Source organism: Toxotes jaculatrix, chromosome 3 (genome assembly GCF_017976425.1).
Source record: "Toxotes jaculatrix isolate fToxJac2 chromosome 3, fToxJac2.pri, whole genome shotgun sequence".
Lineage (NCBI taxonomy): Eukaryota > Metazoa > Chordata > Actinopteri > Toxotidae > Toxotes > Toxotes jaculatrix.
Genome location: NC_054396.1, coordinates 5,410,025 through 5,420,191, shown reverse-complemented (window position 1 = coordinate 5,420,191; position 10,167 = coordinate 5,410,025). Strand labels below are relative to the sequence as shown.

At 39.5% G+C, this 10,167-nt stretch overlaps 1 non-coding gene across 1 annotated transcript; it reads right to left on the bottom strand.

Moving 5' to 3' along the window:
* Positions 1 to 1,046: 1,046 nt before the first annotated feature.
* On the bottom strand, positions 1,047 to 1,119 carry trnav-aac. The gene has a single exon. It is a non-coding gene; the product is annotated as a tRNA-Val (tRNA).
* Between the last annotated feature and the right edge of the window lie 9,048 nt (positions 1,120 to 10,167).

The following is a 10,167-nucleotide window of genomic DNA, read 5'->3' as shown; positions in this document are numbered from 1 at the left end:
AACCCGGGGATGAAAAGTGACCTTGCAGCACAGAGCAGCCAGATGGTGAAGTGAAATAAATACACGGGGTCAGAACAATTTTAGACCTTGACCACATGGTACAGAAGGTACTTGAACACAGGAATGATGAAAAGACTGTGTGTTTTAATCATGACACAAACATAAACTGCAATTACTTGTTCATAGGGAATGACGTGTTTCCTTATTCATGTACATCAGCGGTGACACAACTGCTTCTAAAAGAAAGACAATGTTAAGCGAGTCCTGTATTGAAGGACGGGATTTCAAATCAACTAAAGTGCACTGACATTAGAAACTCATGTTTACTGTATGTCATTCTGTGATTGCGTTGCAGTTTCAGAAATTGATCAGGGTAGTTATTGGCTTTAATTTGTTTGCACTGCGCTCAGTGTAGTGCAGATGCTGTCATGTGAGCGGAGGCAAAAAGTCTCAGTCAGCTCTTGTTTGCAGCCTGGATCAGTTCAGCAGCTGAAGGATGTTGACTTTGTCAAGGTTGACCTTAATGTATGTATGTATGGCTTGATAGGGATGACATGCTCTCTGCTGACATCGCCTCTGATGGTCTTTAAAGTGACATGAACTAGAAGGCAAGACTCAGCAGCCACAACACTGATATTATTAAGGTGAGGCAGTCCTCCTTTAAAGGAACACTCCACCATTTTTCAGCCTTGTCTACTTCCATTAGCCTGGCTGTTGGGATGTGATTAACATCAAATTGATCTTTTTCATGGTGAACATCATCACATGTCAAACTAGGAAAACATGTGTACATAATAATATTAATGATGATATGAACAAGTAGAGCATTTAAAGGGAACGGAGCCATTCATTAATGTCATTAGTTATACTAAACTAAACTGTATTTCCTGCTATACAAGTTCAAAGGTTTAAAGTTACTATTACTTTATTGATCCCTCAAGCTGGGGAAATGTATCTCTGCATTTTACCCTCTGATCTCACAGGGTAAAGTCCAAAGCGGTGCTCTTAACATGCTGTGCTACGGCCGTCCCCAAAAACAAAGCAAGTGTTTCCGCCCGGTTTCGAACCAGGGACCTTTCGCGTGTTAGGCGAACGTGATAACCGCTACACTACGGAAACCTTATACAAGTGTTTAGTATAAAATAGGCCAGGTAGGCTTGTGTGTGTATCCCCTTTCAGCAACAAGGCAACTCAGAGTGCTTTACTTAAGATGTAAAGAGGCATTAAGAGCAGACAGAAAAGAAATATAAGGAAATAAATAAAGACACTTAGACACAATAGGATTAAAAAAAAAAAAGAGTTAAATAAAATAGAAGGTACAGAAAACAGATTAAAACAGGAAAATTAAAATTATAGTGCAGTGCAAGATACAGTTGGATGCAAACGTTTATGTTCCCCTGGGCAAATTCCAACTGTGCTGATTTTTTTAAGTGAAAAGAAGAAAATACAGCCCCTGCAGCAAACACACATTATAAATAAGTCTTTCTTCAAATGTTAATGCACTCTTTCTTTTTGTATTCCATAAAGTTAAAAAAATAAATAAAAATAAACAGTAGCTGTTGTATGTGCAAAAATCTGGGGACCCAAATGAGTCAGGACTTGGGTACTTTGGGGGGTCTACTGAGCACTGACTTTGTAGGTCAGTCGGTCAGCTAAAATGAATGTGGAGTGCAGTTTATGCAGTTGTTTTAAGGACTAGAGTGAAGTTGTCTTTGTACGTACAAATTATATTTGACCAAGCTTGAAAGTTAAAAGGGTCCTGAAGTAGTTAATAATTATCTGAAATTTGCTGACTGACACCGGCCTGTGTTATCAACCTACAAAGACAGTAAAGACTGCTTATTACACTGACAATCAGCATACCTGGTTTCAGTTGACTGCATTTTCTACTTTAGTCTCGTGCAATCCTTTTTCTTCAAGTGTCAGAAATGACAGAGATTGTAATGTTTAAAATTGCCTGTTATAGCAGGTTGTTTTATTTGTCTGGTCTGGGCTTGTGCTGCACATGAAAATCTAAGGTTTATCCAATTGTGGAATAAAATCACTCAGCAGTGAACATTCATCATATCTGAGTGTCTTGCAGCAGAGCTTTCTGAATATGACTCACATGGACTGCAGGTTTTTCTGTTCACAAATTCCTCGGTCCAATATACACCTTCAGCTGAAATGCTTCGCTTTTAAGGTGCTGAGGAAATAAAATCTTAATACAGAAATCAAGAGATGTGATTGCAGATGTCCAAAGACCACTTACACTTTACCTGCAATTCACAGATGTCCCCTAAATGCTTCACATGCAGACTATTGGTAGAGACTAGGCAGCTTCACACAGAGAAGCCTCCAGTCCTCACTCAGTTACTGCAGCACATGCAGCTCAGACAGGTGTGTGGCCAAAAAGCAAGAAAGTGAAACAAGACATTGAAATCTAAGATGTAACTAAACTGAAACGGAGTGATTTCATCCATCCAGGTGGGTCTTAATCTGCCTGGGTGGGCTGCCCTAGTAGAGCCTATGTGTGGTAAATGCTGTGGACTTGCTGCTCAGCTGGGAAACCGTGGCACTCGTGTGTAGAGATCAACATGGCATTCCTGGATTTTAAGCGCCTGTTTCATAGAAAGATGTTTCAGCTTATTGCTGGTCTTTGCACCCTAACTTGAAATTAGCATTTTACAGACATCATCACAACTAGCACTGTTGTCATCTTTCTTCTTGAAATGAAGCCCACTGGACCGTTTCTTCCTGCATGAGACACAATTAAGACACACAATCCTGATTTGACGTCATTGTTGAAATGCACAGCTGCCAGCAAATACATTCCGGCATCAGTAAAAGGAACTGATAAGACCACATTCTCATTCTGAGGGTTCAGAATATTTGGAACCAGTTCTCAACTGGAACCGGTTCTCGATTTCCCATCCTTAATTTCATGACAGATGTGATGACACGGGATAACACCAAATGAGAAAGTGGTGAACCGGCTTAGCTTTCCCACGTTGTTGCTGCATTTCTGAGATCACACACTGAGATCAAAAGAAATCTACCAAACACGAAAGGATGGAAAACCAGTAAATCTGATCATCTTACAATGTTTGCAGTGAGCCTCACCTTTATTGCACATGACATGCTCCCTGAAAAGACAAAAACACGCTCGCTTGATGTGGAAATCATCTTCATGTTCCCATTCCTCTCAGTAAGCCCCATCACTCCCTCTTGTGTTGTTTTTAAATGTTGATCTTTTCTGCTCAGTGCCATCAGACATAACATGGTGAGACTTCATTTTATGATCATTTCAAATCCATACAGTTTAGAAAATATTAACTCCAGAACTCCTTTCATAACCTGTGCTGAATAACAGTTGATTTTTTTATTTATTTATTTTTTTACTATTTTGATGCCTGTGGTCATTGTTGTGGTGTTTAAAGACATGACATCTGAGATATCATCTGTCATTCAAACACATCTCAAATTTTTTTTTTTCCCTGTCTTGTCAGTCATGCTGAGTCAGTGCCTCTCCAGAAGGTGGCACGGCAAAATTCATTTGAGCTTTCTTGTGAATTAGGGAGCGTTTAGTGATGTGGGTCATACTGTGGATAAATTTGATTGTGGCAGGTTTTTGCAAAAGTGGACAGGCTGAAAACTTGAACTTCATTTCAGTCTGTGACTGTTTTATCCTGGTGTGACTAAGCCCTAAAGGCTTTTCTACACAGAATCCAGGTCCGCCACATTTTTTCAGCCGTGTGTCTCACATACGTGCAACATCTGGTATTATTGAGTAATACCAGGGCAGGGATCACCCATATTGATGCCGTTATCAATACTCTTGGGGTGTTAAAAGCAGTAATTTGATCACCTTTGATCTCAGATCTGCACATTCCAGCTACTGACCCCGATGCTTTCTGTCTGTGCTGCACATCAGGCGTGTGCACCATCCTACACAGTGGTATCTGACTCGCAGTGTGGTCAGCGTGTGTTGCACTTAATTCTCCTCAACTGCCGAGTCATTTGATTCATCCGAACGGAACAGCCATGATAAAGGAATCATTTCCTGTCCCCGGCAGATTTTCCCCCAGAAACAGCTATCAGATTTTGTGCGTTCAGAACAGCGAATGTAAAAGCTTTTATGAACTCAGTGAAGGATGAATAGAAGGCGACAAAACAGCAGAATGCCTCAGATTAGATATTTAATGCCTCTCCTCTCTTATTGGCTGAGATGTTGTGATGCTGAACTCCTGTCCAGCTGGAGAGAGCGTCTCTGACCCTTTACGTTTTGATCTGGGCTGAGACCGCACCCAGACGTCTCCCCCTACTGAGCTCTGGGCAGAAACAGGCTGTTAGTGTGAGCTGTGATAGCACGAGCAACTTTGACTGGTGGCCTATCAGAGGCAGACTGGCTGTGGGAACTGGATGGGATTTGAAGACCTGGCCCTCCATTAATCATATTCAAATCAGCATCCCACTGAATGCCTCCTCTAAGCTCCTCACTTCTCACTCAAGCTTATCTTAATATAGACAGATGAAGCCAGAGTCTTGTTTGTCTTTCTATAGTGACTATGATCATCCTTCCATCACTCATTATTGATTATGTCAAAATTCCTGATGACTTAAAGATGTACAAACAGCTTGTTTACAAACAGTTCATCAAATTTAACCAGTCGCAATCAACTCCAGCTTTACACTCATTTACATAAAATATGATTTTTAAATGAGTGGCAACAATTGTTGTTTTGTTATGAACATCGTGTGTCATTAGCGCTGTCAAATTCTCTAAATTAATAAAAAGAGATGAGAGGTTGTAGCGTACTAACAGCTCGGAGTAAATCTTTGTCATCGCATTTTTCTCTCATTGTCGTTCTGGATTCGGCGCCGTTTCAACTGCACTCAGTTCAGCATTAGTTAAAAATGATCCTGATAGATGTATCTCAAATACACAGCCGGTCAAAGAACTCTTAATTCTACTGAGATCTGTGCATGTTTAGAAAGATAAGAATTTCATTATGCTCTCAAGGACTATAAATGTCGAAAGGGAATTTGCCTCCGATGGTTTGTCTCTGTCTGCATCTCAATGATATTCAGCACAACACAGAGCTTTAAAAGAAGTGTTTGTCTCTTGTTCCTATTTGAACAATTGTTCTGAATGAAAAATAATATTCAAAGCACCACTGCAGACTACATTCAAATGAAGTCTGACCTTCAGAGTTTTACAGAGCATACCCTGTGCTGGTATGAACAGGTAGCCATGTCAAAGCCACATTGTTTGCATGTATGTACTATATAGGCTAATTTAATGTTATATGGCTTTAATGAAGCATGGTGAAGTAAAGCCCAGACTCATTAACAGCTATAATCCAGTGCTGTTTGCTGATGAATCCATTTGTTGTTATGCTGGAGAATCATTTGCACTTGTTTCTGATGCTGCACAAAATAAGGTGTTACATGTCCTTTTATTGCTGCATGAATATGAATACAGACCCACTGATACAATCATATTGCTTGACACTCGTAAAATTTCATTAATTATGGTTATATGCAAATAATATGATATAATTACAGTTTTTGCTCCAAGTATAAATAACATTTGATTAAGCTGTTTACATTTGTTGCAGAAAAGGCTAATTGCTGCAATATTCCCATTTTTATGCAATACTTCACGCTCTATTTATTGACTGGACAGATGAAACTCTTTCTTACCTTGCAAGCTAAGAGAGACGTCTAAGTTCTCTCCTGACACTGTTGTTGATGCCGTTAATGTTGCAAGGCATAAAATACAGGTTGTAAAAAAAAAAAAAAAAAGGTCCATCTACAAATATTGGCAGTGTGTTGCATGTGTCCGCTGGGCAAACTTGGTGACTTATGAAGCCTTTTCATTATGTTCCACACCTGTCCAACAAAAACATGAGTATTTCACATCTGTTATACTCTAAGCTGCACCAGGCAATTTCCGATGATAGCAGCTCCAAATGGTAGGAGAAGGGAACAAACTGGGATTTTCAGGAGCCTGAAATCATGTAAACATTTGTCAGAAAACTGCACATGAGACACTTGTGTTCTCAGGCTGCTCTCTCTGTGAAGCTTTACAGCAAAGAGAAGCAAGATGTTAATGAGTCCAACTTTCTCTGGACACAGTGTTCACTGCGCTTGTTTAATAATGCTGCTAGTTTTGATCTATTGTTCCTGTGGGGGAAGAATGAATATACCTGACTTCTAGATTTGCTTAATATTAACAGGGTGACACTAGGGGATCTCAGGTAGGATGAGTTAGCTTTCAGTCTACAATCTTTCTTACTGTTGATGTAGCTGTGAAGGACAGAACGTTTAAACTGGAAGAAATTATATATAAAATGTATATATAAATATATAAATGTTGACATACTATCACCTTTCAAGTTACTAATAGACAATGGAAGGTGGAAACTCATTGTAAAGCTGAAGGGGAGCTGCAGAATCATTAATTCAATGTTCAGTATTTTCCTACTACTAAAGGATTTTTTTTTTGCTACACGTAGCCGCCTAATGATGATGATGTGCTCATTAGCGATGTGCAGCTATGTAGTGGCTGTGTTTACATTCTGTGGATGTCTTTGCTCTGAAAAGTAGGCTAACTGTGGCGAAGTGAATGAAAGCGGTTGTTGTGTGTAATGAGGTAACTCTGGTGACCTAATGGGACAAGAAGTCAAATGTTTTTGGTGTTTTGAATTTTCTGAGGAAAGCAGCTGCTGATCCAGCAGCACTGCGGTCAGGCTCAAGTGGCAAACCAACATAAAGCGACAAGTCGACCTCAGGTTATGAAACAGCTTAAAAAAGAATAAGACTGCCAGGTTAAATAATAAGTGTAAACACGCTTCCTTTTGCTAGCACAAAATCTAGTCAAAATCAAGCAACTGTCTGCTCTTAAATGTATTTTCAAATATCACATCTGTGTCACCCTTTTCTAAGATGCATACAACTCTTAAACTTTTACTGAATCGCTGCTCTCTACTATAGGAGCAGCATCCTGCACGAGAAGGTTTTCTCATACAAACCACAGATGAGGTCTCGTACATCAATGTTTTACTCTCTCCCTCGCTGTGAACCACCATTAACAGTAGTAAAACATGATCAGATGTTTGATATGTAAAATCTTTATCTATTTAATCACATTTCTAGTATCTAATTTAAGTAAGTAATACCTATAGCTAAGAGATAAACAAGTATCAAATACAATAGTTTCCTCTGAAATGTAGAAAAGTATAGTACTTCATGTTTATTGTACTTTATATTTGTACCTAAGTACAGCACTTTGTACCATTACACCATGAGTGTGAGTGTGAGTGTGTAGTGTTGCAGGGATGGTTTAGGACTGAGGAGCAGTCTCATCTGTCAGTCACTCAGATGGATAATTAAAAAGTGACCTACTGCCTCACTAAACAGCCACAGAGTTACATCAGAGCTCAGAGTCTGACCCCTTTAACAGACCGTTAAGCTGCTAACTCTGATCCCTCTAATACTTCAAAGAAATTATGGGCGGGTTTATAGTCAAATTCAGCCCTGAAGAAAAGTGAAGTGGTAAATAATGAAGCTGAGTTTGCTGCCAGGCACACAAAGCAGAGCCACGGCGTTACTCCAGGACCTCCAGGTGATGGCTCTAACACTGCATGGTGGATAACCTTTTGAAAAGGCTACAGGGTACATAACCTTTTGAAACATTTAAACATTCATGTGGTGGCCATTAACTGTGATGCATGTTAAATCCTCTTGAGCTGTGAGAGGTTGCTGCTAGCATTTGCAGCCACTGGACAGGCTTTAATAATTAATTTTCAGAGTGGCCCTAGAAATCCCTGAATACATATTCAGATTTTGCAGAGAAACCTCGGAGGATAGATCTAATTGACTCTTTAAATTTCCAACCTCGCATAATGAATTAAACATTGATTGGAGTACACTGACTAGTAAACACAAATTATCTTCATCCATTATTTTTTTTCCCATTGATTAGCATTGCATTGGTATTATTTGTTTTGAATGATGCTGAATGAGCTAACCTCTCAGGTGACTTGTCATTGTACCTGTCATCAGACTGTCTGAGGACTTAACGTGTCAAAGGTTACGAGAGCTCCAGTTTAAACAAGCCGCTTCATAGTAAAGGTCACAGACACCTCGGTGCTACCAAATCCAATTACAGGATTGGACTAGCAATGGAATTTAAAACAACCTGCACCTGCCTTCAAAACCACTGCTAGCAAACAATACTGCTCACAAAGATCAGAATAATTTCCACTGGAGGTTGTATGTTCCCTGAATTACTTAAAGGTAAAGTTGTTGTTTTTTTCCCATGTGGTAGTGCATGTTGAGATTGCCTCCAGCTCCCTGAGACCTTGATCAGGGTCGTGGGGTACTGAAGTCCTGCAGTGAATGGCTATAGAAATGCACTGGTCCGAAAACAACATTGGCTTTTTTTTTTTTTTTTTGGTGAATCTGTTATTTAATGTGGCCTGCGTCCATCCTCTCACCACCTGTGGCACCAGAGAGCTACAGAGCTACAGGTATACCACTGACACCTGTACTGTCCCTGCTCAGCTGTTTACATGCCTATAATCGTAGCATGTATTTCAAAGTCCAGCCTTACCGCAATGTGGTGACAACTGGCTCTTACACCATGAACAACAGGAAATTGTTTCAGGTGGATGCTATATTAGGGTGGTTCCCACCTCTGCATCTGTTCATCTTAGTGGAGACTTTCAATTTTCCATGTAAAAAAAAAAACAAAACCTTGTCCATTATCCAAAAGTCTTAGTCTTAGACTCAGTAGAAAAAAAAATCATCTTATTATACTTTTAATTATACTCATATTTCAGCTCATATTCCTAAATGAAAATCAGAACTACCTACTTTTATGATGATTCTAAGCTCTGATTGGTCTGCTGTAAGATGAAGTTCACTGTGTTGCTGTGACACCAGCAGACGTCACTAGAGAATGGATGGACAGATGGACGGATGATAAAGGTGGTGTAACAGTATTACAGTAATCCTTCATTTGACCTCACTAAACATCTTTTAATATTAGTCATTGCATCACAGGAGTCTGGTTAAAATCTGTGCTGGTTTTGTTCACAATGTCATTGCTTGAATTCCTCCTCATTAAATATCCGGCATGGCCTCATTACCAGAGTATCACCAGACTGCAAAGAAGCAGAGCATTTAGCAATAAAGTGCTGGGAGTAATACCACAGTGAGGCAGCGGTGTGAATCAACCTTGTTTCATTTCTTCCTTGACGCCGTGCGACATGTGTTTGACTGACATTCCTCTTTACCAGGAACTGCTTTGGTTCTTGTTCTGCATCACGGCTGTTCCATTCCAATAAGTCCTGCCACCAAACTAATTGGGCTTGGTGTGAAACCTCAAGTTGTTCAACAGGCTCTGACAGGCAAGAGAAAACAGTGATTGGTACAGTTGCATGTGCTTCAATAAAAAAAAAAAAAAAAAAAAAAAACGTGTTTGGAGTTTAGCACCATTGACTGTCACAGATTCCGGTGGAAAAAACCCCAAAACAACCTCTTTCGCTGTTCTGTTTGTGACAACTAGGAGATGACAGGCTGTAGCCGTGTATTTTCTCATGGTTAAATTGAAGTGAATGTGAATATAATACATTATTTAAAGAAACAAATTATTTTTTCTGTGATCAGCAAGGTCACTGACTGAACTGTTCTGTTAAGCAAAAAGGCAATAACAAATAAAAATGGCAGAAACTCTAATATTACCCTATACAGGGTTACATTGGCCGGGATTTTGTAAAAATGCCAGCCATTACCACAAAAGGTATTTTAGAGTGATTATTGGAATTATTTGATGTAATATCTGTTTGATCTCTTCCCTCCCTGACTTTGCTTGGGTTAATACAACAGACCCCTTCAGCCTCTTGTGGATCATATCTCATTTTCTCTGCTGTGCAATTGATCTTAGACTGTGAAAAGGAAACCTGCCAGCTTTACATAATTGGATTGCAAAAGATTGGTTCTCTCTTTGAGGTCCACATCAATCTCTGTACCTATTAGAAGGAATGAATTAAATCTTATTGTCATTTCAGTTGTCTTTTATTGAAGGTATACGTCAAAGGTGTGCATCCTGTATGTTATGCTGTCTCTGGTATTACAGCCTCTTCCTAAAAGGGCAACCAAATTCAGCCAAATATCAAA